At 39.2% G+C, this 12030-nt stretch overlaps 1 long non-coding RNA gene across 1 annotated transcript; it reads left to right on the plus strand.

Annotated features, from left to right (window-relative positions):
• The first annotated feature begins 1700 nt into the window (after window positions 1-1700).
• On the plus strand, window positions 1701-3430 carry LOC135420334 (uncharacterized). The gene is made up of 2 exons (XR_010433495.1): window positions 1701-1853; window positions 3146-3430. It is a non-coding gene; the product is annotated as an uncharacterized LOC135420334 (long non-coding RNA).
• The last annotated feature ends 8600 nt before the right edge of the window (window positions 3431-12030 follow it).

Here is a 12030-nt window from a genome sequence, read left to right on the forward strand (position 1 = left end):
AACTTCAGAATTAATAATCAACCAAACTATCTGGAAGATAAAAAGGAAATAACTAACAGCTAGAATAGAGTTATTAAGAATAAATCATGTCAGACTAATTTTCTTCTGTGAAAGGAAAACAGTGCATGTGGATGGGGAAAAGTAGTCAGTGCTCTGTGTATTGACTTTAATAAGTATTCGACAAATTTTAATAGGGCTTCCTCATAGGCAAAGTCAGCAAAGACACTGCAAAATTACTGTAAAGTGGTTACAAAACTGTTCAAAAAACCTCACTCAAGAGAATCATAACCTGCTGTATTCCCATAGTGGAAGAGTGGAGCCTCACAGGGAGCTGTTCTGAACCCAATATGAGTTCATAATTCCAGTAATATTTTGGAACTTAAATACTTTTGTGACCTGCTGCTCACACAAACCTTGCGGCTGTAGTAAGAACATTAAAAGACAGCACTGGAATTCAAAAACTCATTTAGAAACTGGAGAAATTTCATGAAAGAAATTGAGACAAAGACACAGAAGAAGATAATGATCTGCACCCAGAAGAGGGAGAAGAGACAGCTGATAGCAGCTTTTCAGAAAAAGGTTCATAGGTTGTAGCACATCACGAGGTAAATGCAAGGCAAAAATTCTGTGCTATTGTGAAAAAGTCAAGAAATATACTGGTATGTATAAATGGAAACAGGTTTCTACATATCAACACAAGTGCCTTGATGCAGTCCTTCTGCTCTACTGATGCCTGTTAACAGTGCAAATAGAAGTCAGCACTGGTAACAGTGAGATATCAGTTTTGCAGTGCATAGTTCAAGAAATATTGGGGAAATACAAGACTCTGTGGGACAACCATAACAATGATGCAAGATTTGGAAACTTATTCTATTAAGAGAGACTGCAAGAACTGAGAACATTTATTTGTGGAAGAAAATAAGCAGATGCGAGCCATACTACGAATCTTCAGGTATAAAAGGCTAGTATAAACAGGAAAAAATAAGGTGTACATGATGTAAAATAATAGGATTAAAATGAAACAAGGAGAACTTAAACCAGATATTATGAAAAACTCTATAATGTTAAAAATGGCTCAAGGCTGAAATAAAGGGCTATGGAGACTGGTGGAGCCTCTACCATTGCAAGACTTTAGGAAGAGGTTAGACATATGTCTGCCAAGAATTATATATTGTCAGACTTCTTAATGGTCCTGTCTACCCCAATTCCTATTTCTGTATTTCAAAATGAGGTATCACTACACTACCCTTGGCAGTGTTTCAGAAACACTGCTGCATAGGCATAGATGTGACTCAGGAAGCAGTCACATTGTTAGAGTCCATGAAGGTATGGACCCCTGGGATGGGGTGGAATAGACCTGGACATCTTAGCTCTGCTTCAGCCTTGTTTCTGTAAACCAGTCTGAGCCTGTCTGTTCAGGAAAGCTAAGGCCTCAGAAGGTGCAACTGCTCCACAGAGAAAGAGATCCTGAGAATTATTCTGGATCTTCAGCTTCCAAGTCAATGTGATCTGTGTAAATAAATAAGTTCAATACATCTGAAATTCTACCCAAAACATCAAGCACTAAGATACGTAACATTTTCTAGCCACACGCTTGTACATTATGTGAATTATCACAGATATATCCACTCCATATCAGAATACACTGTGCTATTAAATGTGAGTGCTTCAACATAAAAAAAAAAACCACATTTGGTACATACTTTCATTCCTAGGTGTGCCAATTCTCTGGAACACTCCTCCCTAGACTATCTGGAATATATGTGTGTGGAATTCAGTTCATCTCTGTTGGTGCTGTACTACACATGTTGTCCTTTTGCATTTGCAGAGCGAGATAATGGAATTATGTTCAGGTCTGGTACAGTAATTTTTGACTTAATAGAATATTTCTTCCTAGAAGTATATAAACTATGGAAGAGATTGCAGTAAGAAAACTACTTTTTATGACAACAAACCCTCAGCAAACTAACAAAATAACCACTAACTGCTTCTGTGATTCTATAAGTAAAAAAAAATATTAAAAATCCAGAGTGCAAGCTTTGATTTGAAGATTCACCTCATTGACTACCTAATTAATTCCTAATGACATAAGCATTGGTGAAAAGTAAGTGAAATTCAGAAGGTCAGAATTCTAGAATTAGTCACTACATTTTACAATCCAAGTGCTGCTTTACTACCAGTCTCTGTTTGTTATTGTCAAAAAGAAAGAGGAAAACATGACCTCTTTTAAACGTGGTGATAAAAGGCATTTGTACAAACTAAGCATTCATAATTCAGTTATGGCTATGAATTATCCCTAAATGAAAATATTTTTATGTTCCTGCCCTAAAAATACATAAACAGAAATAAAGCTAAGCCACAGAAAGATTAATTACTGCATTCTTTTCCTCATGGAAAATAAGGTCTGGATAGTGTATTGCGTTATGTGTGCTAAATAATCAATATTTTATGGTCTTACCATATTTAACTTCACAAGTATATCTAAATACCCTTTTTGAGACATTCTAGTGCAATACTGTGAACATAACTCATGGTCATATTCAGGTGAATTAATGATTCCCTGAAACGCACCATGCATAGGAAGTCATATTTCATCTGCATCTATTTCTCTTATTCATTACCTAATCTTTCAACCCCCAAATCTTTCTGCTGTTGCTTCTGAATTTAAACAAAACATTTTCTATTGGACTTTTTCATAGGAATGGCATAAATCTACACATTTACCTTATCACAGACCATTGAGGAAAGCCAGCTATAAATTTTTACAAAGTTTGCCATCTTCATGTTCAATGCCTTAATAACCACTTGAAAAACCCAAATATGGTTGGTGAAAGGTTTAGAAAATTAATTTCTAAACTGCTACTGACTTGCACTATGAATGGTGCAAGGTCCTGCACTACAAGACAAGGTTGCAGAATATGCAGCCCCTTTCTCTCGCTTCATGCCACTATGTAGCAACTTTGCCACCAAATCCAGCTGCATTGCAGGTTTCCTTTGAATTCAATGACAGATCTGGTGAGGGAGAAATACAATGCAACCTAGAAGAATGTTTCCATAGTTTAGTAGCTTTTAAAGAAACTTTAATCAAAGTTCAATCATTTTTTCTTTATTGGTTTAATCACAATTTGCAAATGTCTCTTCACAGCTATTTAAAGTCAGAATTGCCAAATGTGTACCTTTAAATGTGTGTCCACCACAAATACATTTTTTGTACCAGTGAATGACAGGAGGAAAAAGGCACGAATTAAAGGCAACAGCAAACTTCTACTGGAAGACACAATTACTTTCCTACCAGTATATCTCATTTGGACTTACTAACTACAAAGAGCCTCTCAATGCAATCTTAAGATCCTAGTTCAGAAAAGGTTTCATGCACAAGCTGTAAACAGGTGACCAAGTTTCATTAAAGTCATCAGGATGTAACAACCCACTCAAGTCAATGAACTGCCAAGTGTTTTTCTCAGTCATGATGGCTTGATGAATGATCTTTCAGCACCAGCAGCCTGAGTCCAGGTTGAAACCTGGTAAAAGTTCTGCCTCCCTGAAAGGAAAAAAAAGCATCACCTTATGTCATTTTGTGCCTCTGATGAAGTTAATCTGAGCATACATTAGCCTTCTTTTTTTTTTTTCCCTGTAAATATATTGCTTATTTTTGCACTAAGTTCAATTGACGAATAACACTGTCTTTTAAAGTAGCATCATTTTGCAAATGTCACTGTAATTTTTCCCAAAGTATCATCCATTAGTTATAAAAGGTACAAATGAAAAGGATTTTAAAACTGGCATGGGGGTAGAGAAATACAGAATAATGCACTAATAGCCTAGGTGGTGGTTGGATTTTGGCAAGCTTTCAAGAAAGAAAGGGAGAGAGAGACAGGTGATCACCTGAACTTCTTGTGAATTTTTATGCATGAAGTTAAAAAGGACAAAATTATCAGGAGTTATGAAAGGCAGGAATTACAAACAAGGACCCACTACTGTGCATAAATATATATATATATATATATATATATATATATATATATATATATGCACAGCTACATGTATTGAAATGAGAAAGGAGAATAAGACTGCTTCACAGTTAGGACTTTGTGTATCTCATCACCTCTAATGGTGTTTTACAGTACTGGGACTGTAGTCATGGACCAAAGTTAGAGATAACTTGCAGTTTGTAAGACCTAACATGACTGAACTGTACGTGCAAAAAAAAACTTGATAAAGAAACCCAGAGCAGGGGTTAGAAATATTAGGTTTGCAACTCAATTTTTTCACTACTTGATTGGCTTCAAGATTTTTTTTCATGGAAAAACTGGACAGCATTATTTTATCCACTTTTATCAATCAATTCATGGGTGGGAAGAATTTTGACCAGCATTAGTCACAGTTATATGCATCACCATTGCCATCTATTCAGAATATTAAGTTTCAAATGGTTTCGATTGTTATTTATGAAACTACAGTCTTTAAATTCTTGCTGTCAATATACTAATTTAAAATTTTTTTAATTTTCTTTTTTGACATCTGAATGGCTGCCATTCACAGAATCACCCAGAATCACAGAATGTGCTGAGTTGGAAGGGACCTGCAAGGATCATCAAGTCCAACCCTCAGCCCTGCACTCATTCTTCTCTTGTTTTCATTCTTGCAATGCGCCAATACCTTAATGTGAATAGCACTCAGTTCAAAACCAGAACTAAAGACATTTCTTCTGCTCTCTTTTCTATTTCTGCCCCTTGGCCACAAAAACGTGAAAAATTGTAAAGTAATGGAAAAAAGTGTTGCCAAAGAGCAAGCAACCTCTGGTAGGAGACCTTCTGCTTCAACTTACTACTGCATTAATTCAGACAACTGACTTCTGCCTATGAATTGCACTGCCTTTTAGCTCAACACCTTAATAATCAGGTTATTAACTTTTCTGATTATTGTCTCTTAAAACTGTATGATTTTGGCCTCATCTGATAGTCAAGCAATGGGGAATTAGGTCTCAAGAAGCTTTACGGGACTGAAAAAGCATCTCATCCCACTTTAATTTAGGATTCAATACTCAGAAAATGTATGGCACTTATTCAGTACTTTATCACACCCTGTATTCTTCTAAATGCCAGTATAGGTTTGCTCCAAGTTTAACTCTGCCATGTAACTCCAGAGGAGAAAGAAAATGCACACACTTTAGGATTGATCTGAGAGACCATGTTTTCTCTTAATTGTTCTGGGAAATAGGATGACAATCAGAAGGCCTCAGGACCTTTTATTTTTTTGAAAAATCTTTTTGTAATCTATGCAGATCTTATTATCTTCCATGTTTTTTAAATACTCTAACATAAAGTATAACAGTTCACGGTTAAGCAAGTTTATAGTCTATAAAGTATGACACATGAGTATAACAAAATTCAAAGTATTTGGATTCACATCTTACTTGGCAGTCACTGTCTGAAGACCATTTCTCTTTAACTATGGGCTTTTTTGCATCTTTTACACAAAAGAGTTCCAAATTTGAGAGCACAGTTAATTTGAATTTGCCTTACTAAATAACTATGATTTTACACATTTCCAGTTTTCAAGTATGCCAAATTAGGCATACAAGTTTGCTCAAAGCAGTTTAAGCAATGGTTTCTTCCACATTTAAACATCTTCTTGCCCCTCCTTAATATGTAGAAAAAACTGTATACATATTTTTATAATGGGTTATACTTATATACCTATCTATATGTATATAGTGATGTATGGTATATACTACATACCCTGGTATTCAACTAGAACTTGGACACAGCCAGTCAAGTCCAACAAAACTATGATCTTCTGATAACTGTGCTGGGAGAAAAAGATTTTGTGGCTGCTGTTTTATTTATATAGTTGGATTTTTGTTTGTATGTTTGGAGAGTTTTATGGCAAGATTGAGTTGGAGGGGATTGCTTTGTCTTGTCTTGCTTCATCAATCAAATGTTTTGACTTTCTGAAGATTCTGTGGATGCTGAAGTTCTTATAACTACTTTAACTATAACATATTTGCATTTGAGTGAAAGACAATGTAAGAAGTAACCTACTTTTAACCATCCTAATAAAGACCAAAATGGCAAGAAAAGCAGCATTTAGCCTGGTTAGAATCTTGTAGTATCTCTTCTCTTTCATAGCTTTAAACATGAAAATGACAATGAAAAATTTTCTCTTGGCTATCACTAATTTACTTGGGACTAATCCCCTTTGGAAATGCATGTCTCTATCTATCAACTCTAGATGAAACTTAGACATCTCACTTTTAGATCACTAAAGATAATTAAGATAAATGTTGTAATCTAGGGGCAAGGAAAAGTGTGGGTCAGGGAATAACAGCAAAAAAGTCTCTCTGCATTTGAAGTTAGCCTGATAGAAACAAAAGCCTCTTTAGGGAGTGTATGGGTAGTAGACTCCAGCAATTTATCTTGAGACATCATATTACTATCCTAAGATGCCATATGATACAGCCAGGATTCACAGAATGATAACACAATGCATTTTCTTTCTTCTTGAAGCTGTTTGTCATTTTCTGTGCTTTTTCAGATAGAATTATTCTTTAAAAAAAAAGTTACATTCTAAAGTATTTCTCAGCTAAAAGCATCATCAAGTCTCTTTCACAACTTGTTAATGGAACAAAAACCAGTTAGAAACTGTGTTCTAGGTGGTGTAATGGGTGCTTACTGCTGTATTCACTGAATCCATCAGTGGCACTTCACAGAGATCTAGCAAGCCTATTTGCTTCATAAATCATTGAAATGCGTGAAGACCTTTTGCGTAACCCAGAAATATTCTTTAAGTGTTTAACATCAATAATAATGAAACCTGGCATCACAACAACTTAAGCAATGTAAAATATGGCATCGTAGGCTTCAGCTTGACTTTCATTGAAGGATTTCTAAAAATAAGAGTACATCAGCAACAATGACAGCTTGCTTAGTGACTCAACACAGTGGGAAACCTATTGCTCTAGAGGACTATGTTCTGCCTCATTATTTAATGCAGACATCACAGCCATGCTGTTCTGTTTTCAGTACCTAAATGCACGATGCAAAGGAACCCACACCTCAGTATGTCTGCCTTAAAGACTGAGAATAATTCAGAGTTGTTTGATCTGCACTACTGATAGCGTACTATCAGCATATTAGTGCCAAGTTACATAATTTATTGTGAGAATTAGAAACATTTGATAGTCTTTCTGAAACCTCAGCTGCTGGAACCAAGATATTGTATGAGAACATCTGTTTCCATTTTCTAAGCATGCACACTTCTAGTACTCAGTATGTGAAGAAAAGCTTTAGCCCACAAACAAAATATACTGCAAAGGCTATGAACTCAAAGACACGCAGAAATAATAGGAAATATAATTTTAAAAAATACTTTTAGTTACATTTTCAAAGCTTTGTGGAGGAAGAGCCAGCACTGGCAGTATATGTGGAGAGATACTCATGCAAAGAGAGTTAGGCAAAATGATGGGCAAAAAGTTACCAATAGATACAGAAAGGCAAAGAGAAGCCAAGGCAGGACAGAGTCAGAAAAGCGGTGGGAAACTTGGATTGTTGAAGCAGGTGACTAGAACTGTAAGAAGAACTGGGAGACAGCAAGGCAGGGAAGCCGAGACCGACATGGGTGAGTAGGGAACTGCTGTGCTGGTCAAACTATAGGGAAAGAGGCAAATGCAAATTAGCGAAGAGGCAAATGTGGTGGAAACAAGGACAGGTAACCTGGGAAGAATATAGAGATGAAGTTTGATTGTGTAGGGACAGGTTGAGGAAGGCCAAGGCAAAGCTGGAATTGACCTTGGTGAAGAATAACAAAAAGGGCATCTACATGTATGTTAACCAGAAAAGAAAGGTCAAAAAATGTGTACCCATGCTGATAAAGAGTGTTGGAAAACTGGTTACAATGGATGAGGAGAAGGCTGAGGTACTCAACAACAGTTTTCACAGAATCACAGAATAGGTAAGGTTGGAAGGGACCACAGTGGGTCATCTGGTCCAACCTCCCTGCTCAAGCAGAGTCATCCTAGAGCTCATGGCACAGGATTGTGTTCAGACGATTCTTGAATATCTCTGGTGAGGGAGGTTCCAAAACCCCTTTGGGCAACCTGTTCCCATGCTCAGTCACCAGTACAGTAAAGAAGTTCTTCCTCATATTTGAGCAGAACTTTCTGTACATCATTTTCTGCCCATTGCCTCTTGTCCTATTACTTTGCACCACCGAGCAAACCCTGGGTCCATCCTCTTGACACCTTCCCTTCAGAGACATTTGTATACATGGATGAGCCTCCCTCTCAGTCATCACTTTTCGAGATTGAACAGGCACAACTCTCTCACTCTTTTATTATAAGAGAGATGCTCCAGTTCCCTAATCATCTTTGTCACCCTCTGCTGGACCCCTTCCAGGAGCTCCCTGTCTCTTGTGCTGAGGAGCCCAGAACTGAACACAATACTTCAGATGCAGCCTGAATAGGGCTGAGTAGAGGGGCAGCTTTGCTGACAATGCTTTTCCTAATGCACCCCAGGACACCATTGTCCTTCTTGCCCACAGGGGCACACTGCCGGCTCATGAACAGCTTGTTGTATACTAGGACCCCCAGATCCTTCTCCACAGAGCTGCTTTCCAGCAGGTCAGTCCCCAGCCTGTGCTGGTGCAGGACCCTGCATTTGCCATTGTTGAATTTCAGATGGTCCCTCTCTGCCCATCTCTCCAACCTGTCAAGGTCCTTCTGAAGGGCTGCACAGCATTCTGGGGTATTAGCTGCTCGTCCTGGCTTTGTTTCACCAGTGAACTTGCTGAGGAGGCATCTACCCCTTCATCCAAGTCACTGGTGAATAAGTTAAGCAATACTGGGCCCAGTATTGAACCTTGGGGAACACCACTAGTGACAGGCCTCCAACTAGACCCTGTGCCACTTATTACAGCCCACTGGGATCTGCCATTCAGCCTGTTCTCAATACACCTCCCTGTCCACTCATCCAGACCACGCTTCCTGAGTTTGCCTGTGAAGGTGTTGTGAGAGACAGTGTCAAAAGCCTTGCTGAAGTCAAGGTAGACAATACCCACTGTTCTCTCATCTATTGTAGAAGGCAATTGGGCATTCTTGGTCAAGCATGATTTACCTATAATGATGCATGCTGACTGCTCCTGGTTACTGCCTTGTCATCCATGTGGATAGAGAAGAGAATGAGATCAGAATGAGGTGCTCCATCACCTTTCCTGTGATTGAGATGAGGCAGACTGGCCAGTAGTTGTCTGGGTCCTCCTTCTTGACCTATATGAAGACGAGGAGTGACATTTGCATTCTTCCAGTCCTCAAACATCTCTCTTGATTTTCATGACCTTTTGAAGATGATCATGAGCTTCCTAGCTATGGTGTCCACCAGCTTTCTCAGCACTTGTGGATGCTTGCGGATGTCAAGTTTACCTAGATGTTCTCTAACCCAATACTCCTAGACCAAGGGAAAGCCTTTCTTCCAACACTGATTTACCCTGATCTCTTGGGTCAGAGATTCCTGAGGGCTGATCTTGTCAGTGAAGACTGATGCAAAGAACACATTCAGTAACTCTGCCTTCTCTGAGTCCCCTGTTACCACAGTTCCCCTTCCATTCAGTAACTGGCTTCCATCTTCAATGGCAACCTCTCTTCGCACACCTCTTGACTAGATGGTGACTGGGAGAGCAAAGTCCTTCCCACTGGAAGTAAAGATCAGGTTCATGATCACCTGAGGAACATGAATGTACATAAGTCTCTGGGACCCAATGAGATGCATCACAGAGTCCTGAAGGAATTGGCTGATGTAGTTGCCAAGCAGCTCTCCGTGATATTTGAAAAGGCACAGCAGTCAGGTGAAGTGCCAGGTGACTGGAAAAAGGGAAACATTGTACCTGTCTTTCCAAAGGGTTTGAATGGAGGACCCCAGGAACTAGTGACCTGTCAGCTTCACCTCTGTGCCAGGGAAGATCGTGGAACAGATCCTCCTAGAAGGTCTGCTAAGGCACGTGGAGGACAGGGAGGTGATTTGGGACAGCCAGCGTGGCTTCAAAAAAGGCAAGTCCTGCCTGACCAACCTAGTGGCATTTTACAATGGTTTGATAGCTGTGATATGTAGGACAAAGAGCAAACTAAATGGTCTTTTTTCACAAGGATGTAACCATTAGAAAAGTTTTAACCATAAAATTAATCTTAGGATCACAGATGCTGTTCTGAAAGGAAGACTGAAATATGCTGATCCATCAGTCTCAAATACCAAAAAAAGTCCAGAACTTGAAGGAATGTTCCATGTATCCAAGAGCAGGACAGAATTCTGCTATGATCTGAAGCATCTTGAAAGAAAATGCTACAAATAAACACAAACAATCAGAAAATATTAAAGGTGAGGCTTCAACAATAAGAAGCTGTAGTGAATACAGCACAGTTTCTTTTCTTTGTAAAACACTGCCAGCATCTCTCCATTTAAGAACATTTTAGTAAAACTGTACTCACCCCACTGCAATTACTGTACATTGATGGTAAAGGTGTTTATGCTGTGGCTGAAGCTGAATAAATAACTGAAAATTGCTATGCAGCATATACAACTGACAGCAAAAATGAGGAAGGGGTGATATGCGAGACCTTTGCTTAAAAATATAATAAAACAAACCCTGACAATCTCTTTGGGGTGTAAAATAAATTCCCATAAGGCAACCATAGACAGTTTCCAATTTTTAATTGCTAGATATTTGCTATTCTGCTAGTTATTTCTATGTGATGTAGCTAAATTGGTAGCATTTATAAGTTTTCTTCAAGCTCTTTTAGCATATTGGTATATAAGTGCATCAGGCACAGCATCACCAACCTGGTCCAGGGAGAGGATTGTCCCTCTCTGCTCTGCACTGGTGTGGCCTCACTTTGAATATTGTGTGCAGTTTTGGGTGCCATAATATAAGACAGATATTAAGCTATTAACAGTGTCTAAAGGAGGGCAATGAAGATGGTGAAGAGCCTTGAGAGGAAGCCGTATGAGGGGTGGCTGAGGTCACTTGGTCTGTTCAGCCTGGAGAAAAGGAGACTGAGGGGAGACCCCAACGCAATCTACAAGTGCCTCCTAAGGGGAAGAGGAGGGGGAGGCACTGATCTCTTCTCTGTGGTAACAGAACCCAAGGAATGGCCTGAAATTGTGTCAGGGGAGGTTTAGGTTGGATATTAGAAAAAGGTTCTTCACCCAGAGGTTGGTTGGGCACTGGAACAGGCTCCCCAGGAAATGGTCAGCACCAAGCCAGACAGAGTTCAAGAAGTGTTTGGATGATACTCTCAGGAACATGGTGTGACTCTTGGGGACGGTTCCGTGCAGGGCCAGGAGTTGGACTTGATGATCCCTACAGGTCCCCTCCAACTTGGCATATTCTGTGAATAACAGGAATAATCTGTGTAAGTGGGTAAAAATGAAAAGAAACTTCCAGAAAATATTTTATGTGTAACTTTAAAAGCTTCAGATTTGAACAGACTACATCACCCAGTGATCCCACTTCACATAACATTATGTTTTCCCCTGAACAACAGCACATTAGGCATGGTGCAAAAACAAGCAGAGATACAAAAACCTGCCCCAGCAGAATTATTCATGTTGTTTGTCTTGTAGTGCCTGCATCCACTTTCGCACCCTTCCATCTCAATTTCCTTACTTTGTTCTAGATTTTTTTGGTCTCCTCTCAGTTATCTATCCCCGGTGTACCATCTTTGCAATCTTTCCATCTTTTTCTCACTTTATTTTGTCAGTTATTTGAAAAGAGTGCCATAACTGAACCTTATATTTCAGAAGCCCCCCCGAAAATAGTAAAGCATTTTATAAAGTTGTGTTATAGGGCCACAGATGCAATTATAGGTGCTAGGAGGATGCCATCCTCCCAAGCCTCTGTGAGAGGTAGTGGAGTTGTACTTCCCCAAAGAAAGTCTGCAGAAGATGGTCATGTACTCACTCATAGCATCAGAAGCACACAGGCAGACAGCTCTGCTGATGCTGCAGGAAGGACAGCACTCGTCTCCAGCCCCTGTTGAGC

This window comes from Pseudopipra pipra, chromosome 1 (assembly GCF_036250125.1).
Source record: "Pseudopipra pipra isolate bDixPip1 chromosome 1, bDixPip1.hap1, whole genome shotgun sequence".
In the NCBI taxonomy this organism is placed as follows: Eukaryota; Metazoa; Chordata; class Aves; order Passeriformes; family Pipridae; genus Pseudopipra; species Pseudopipra pipra.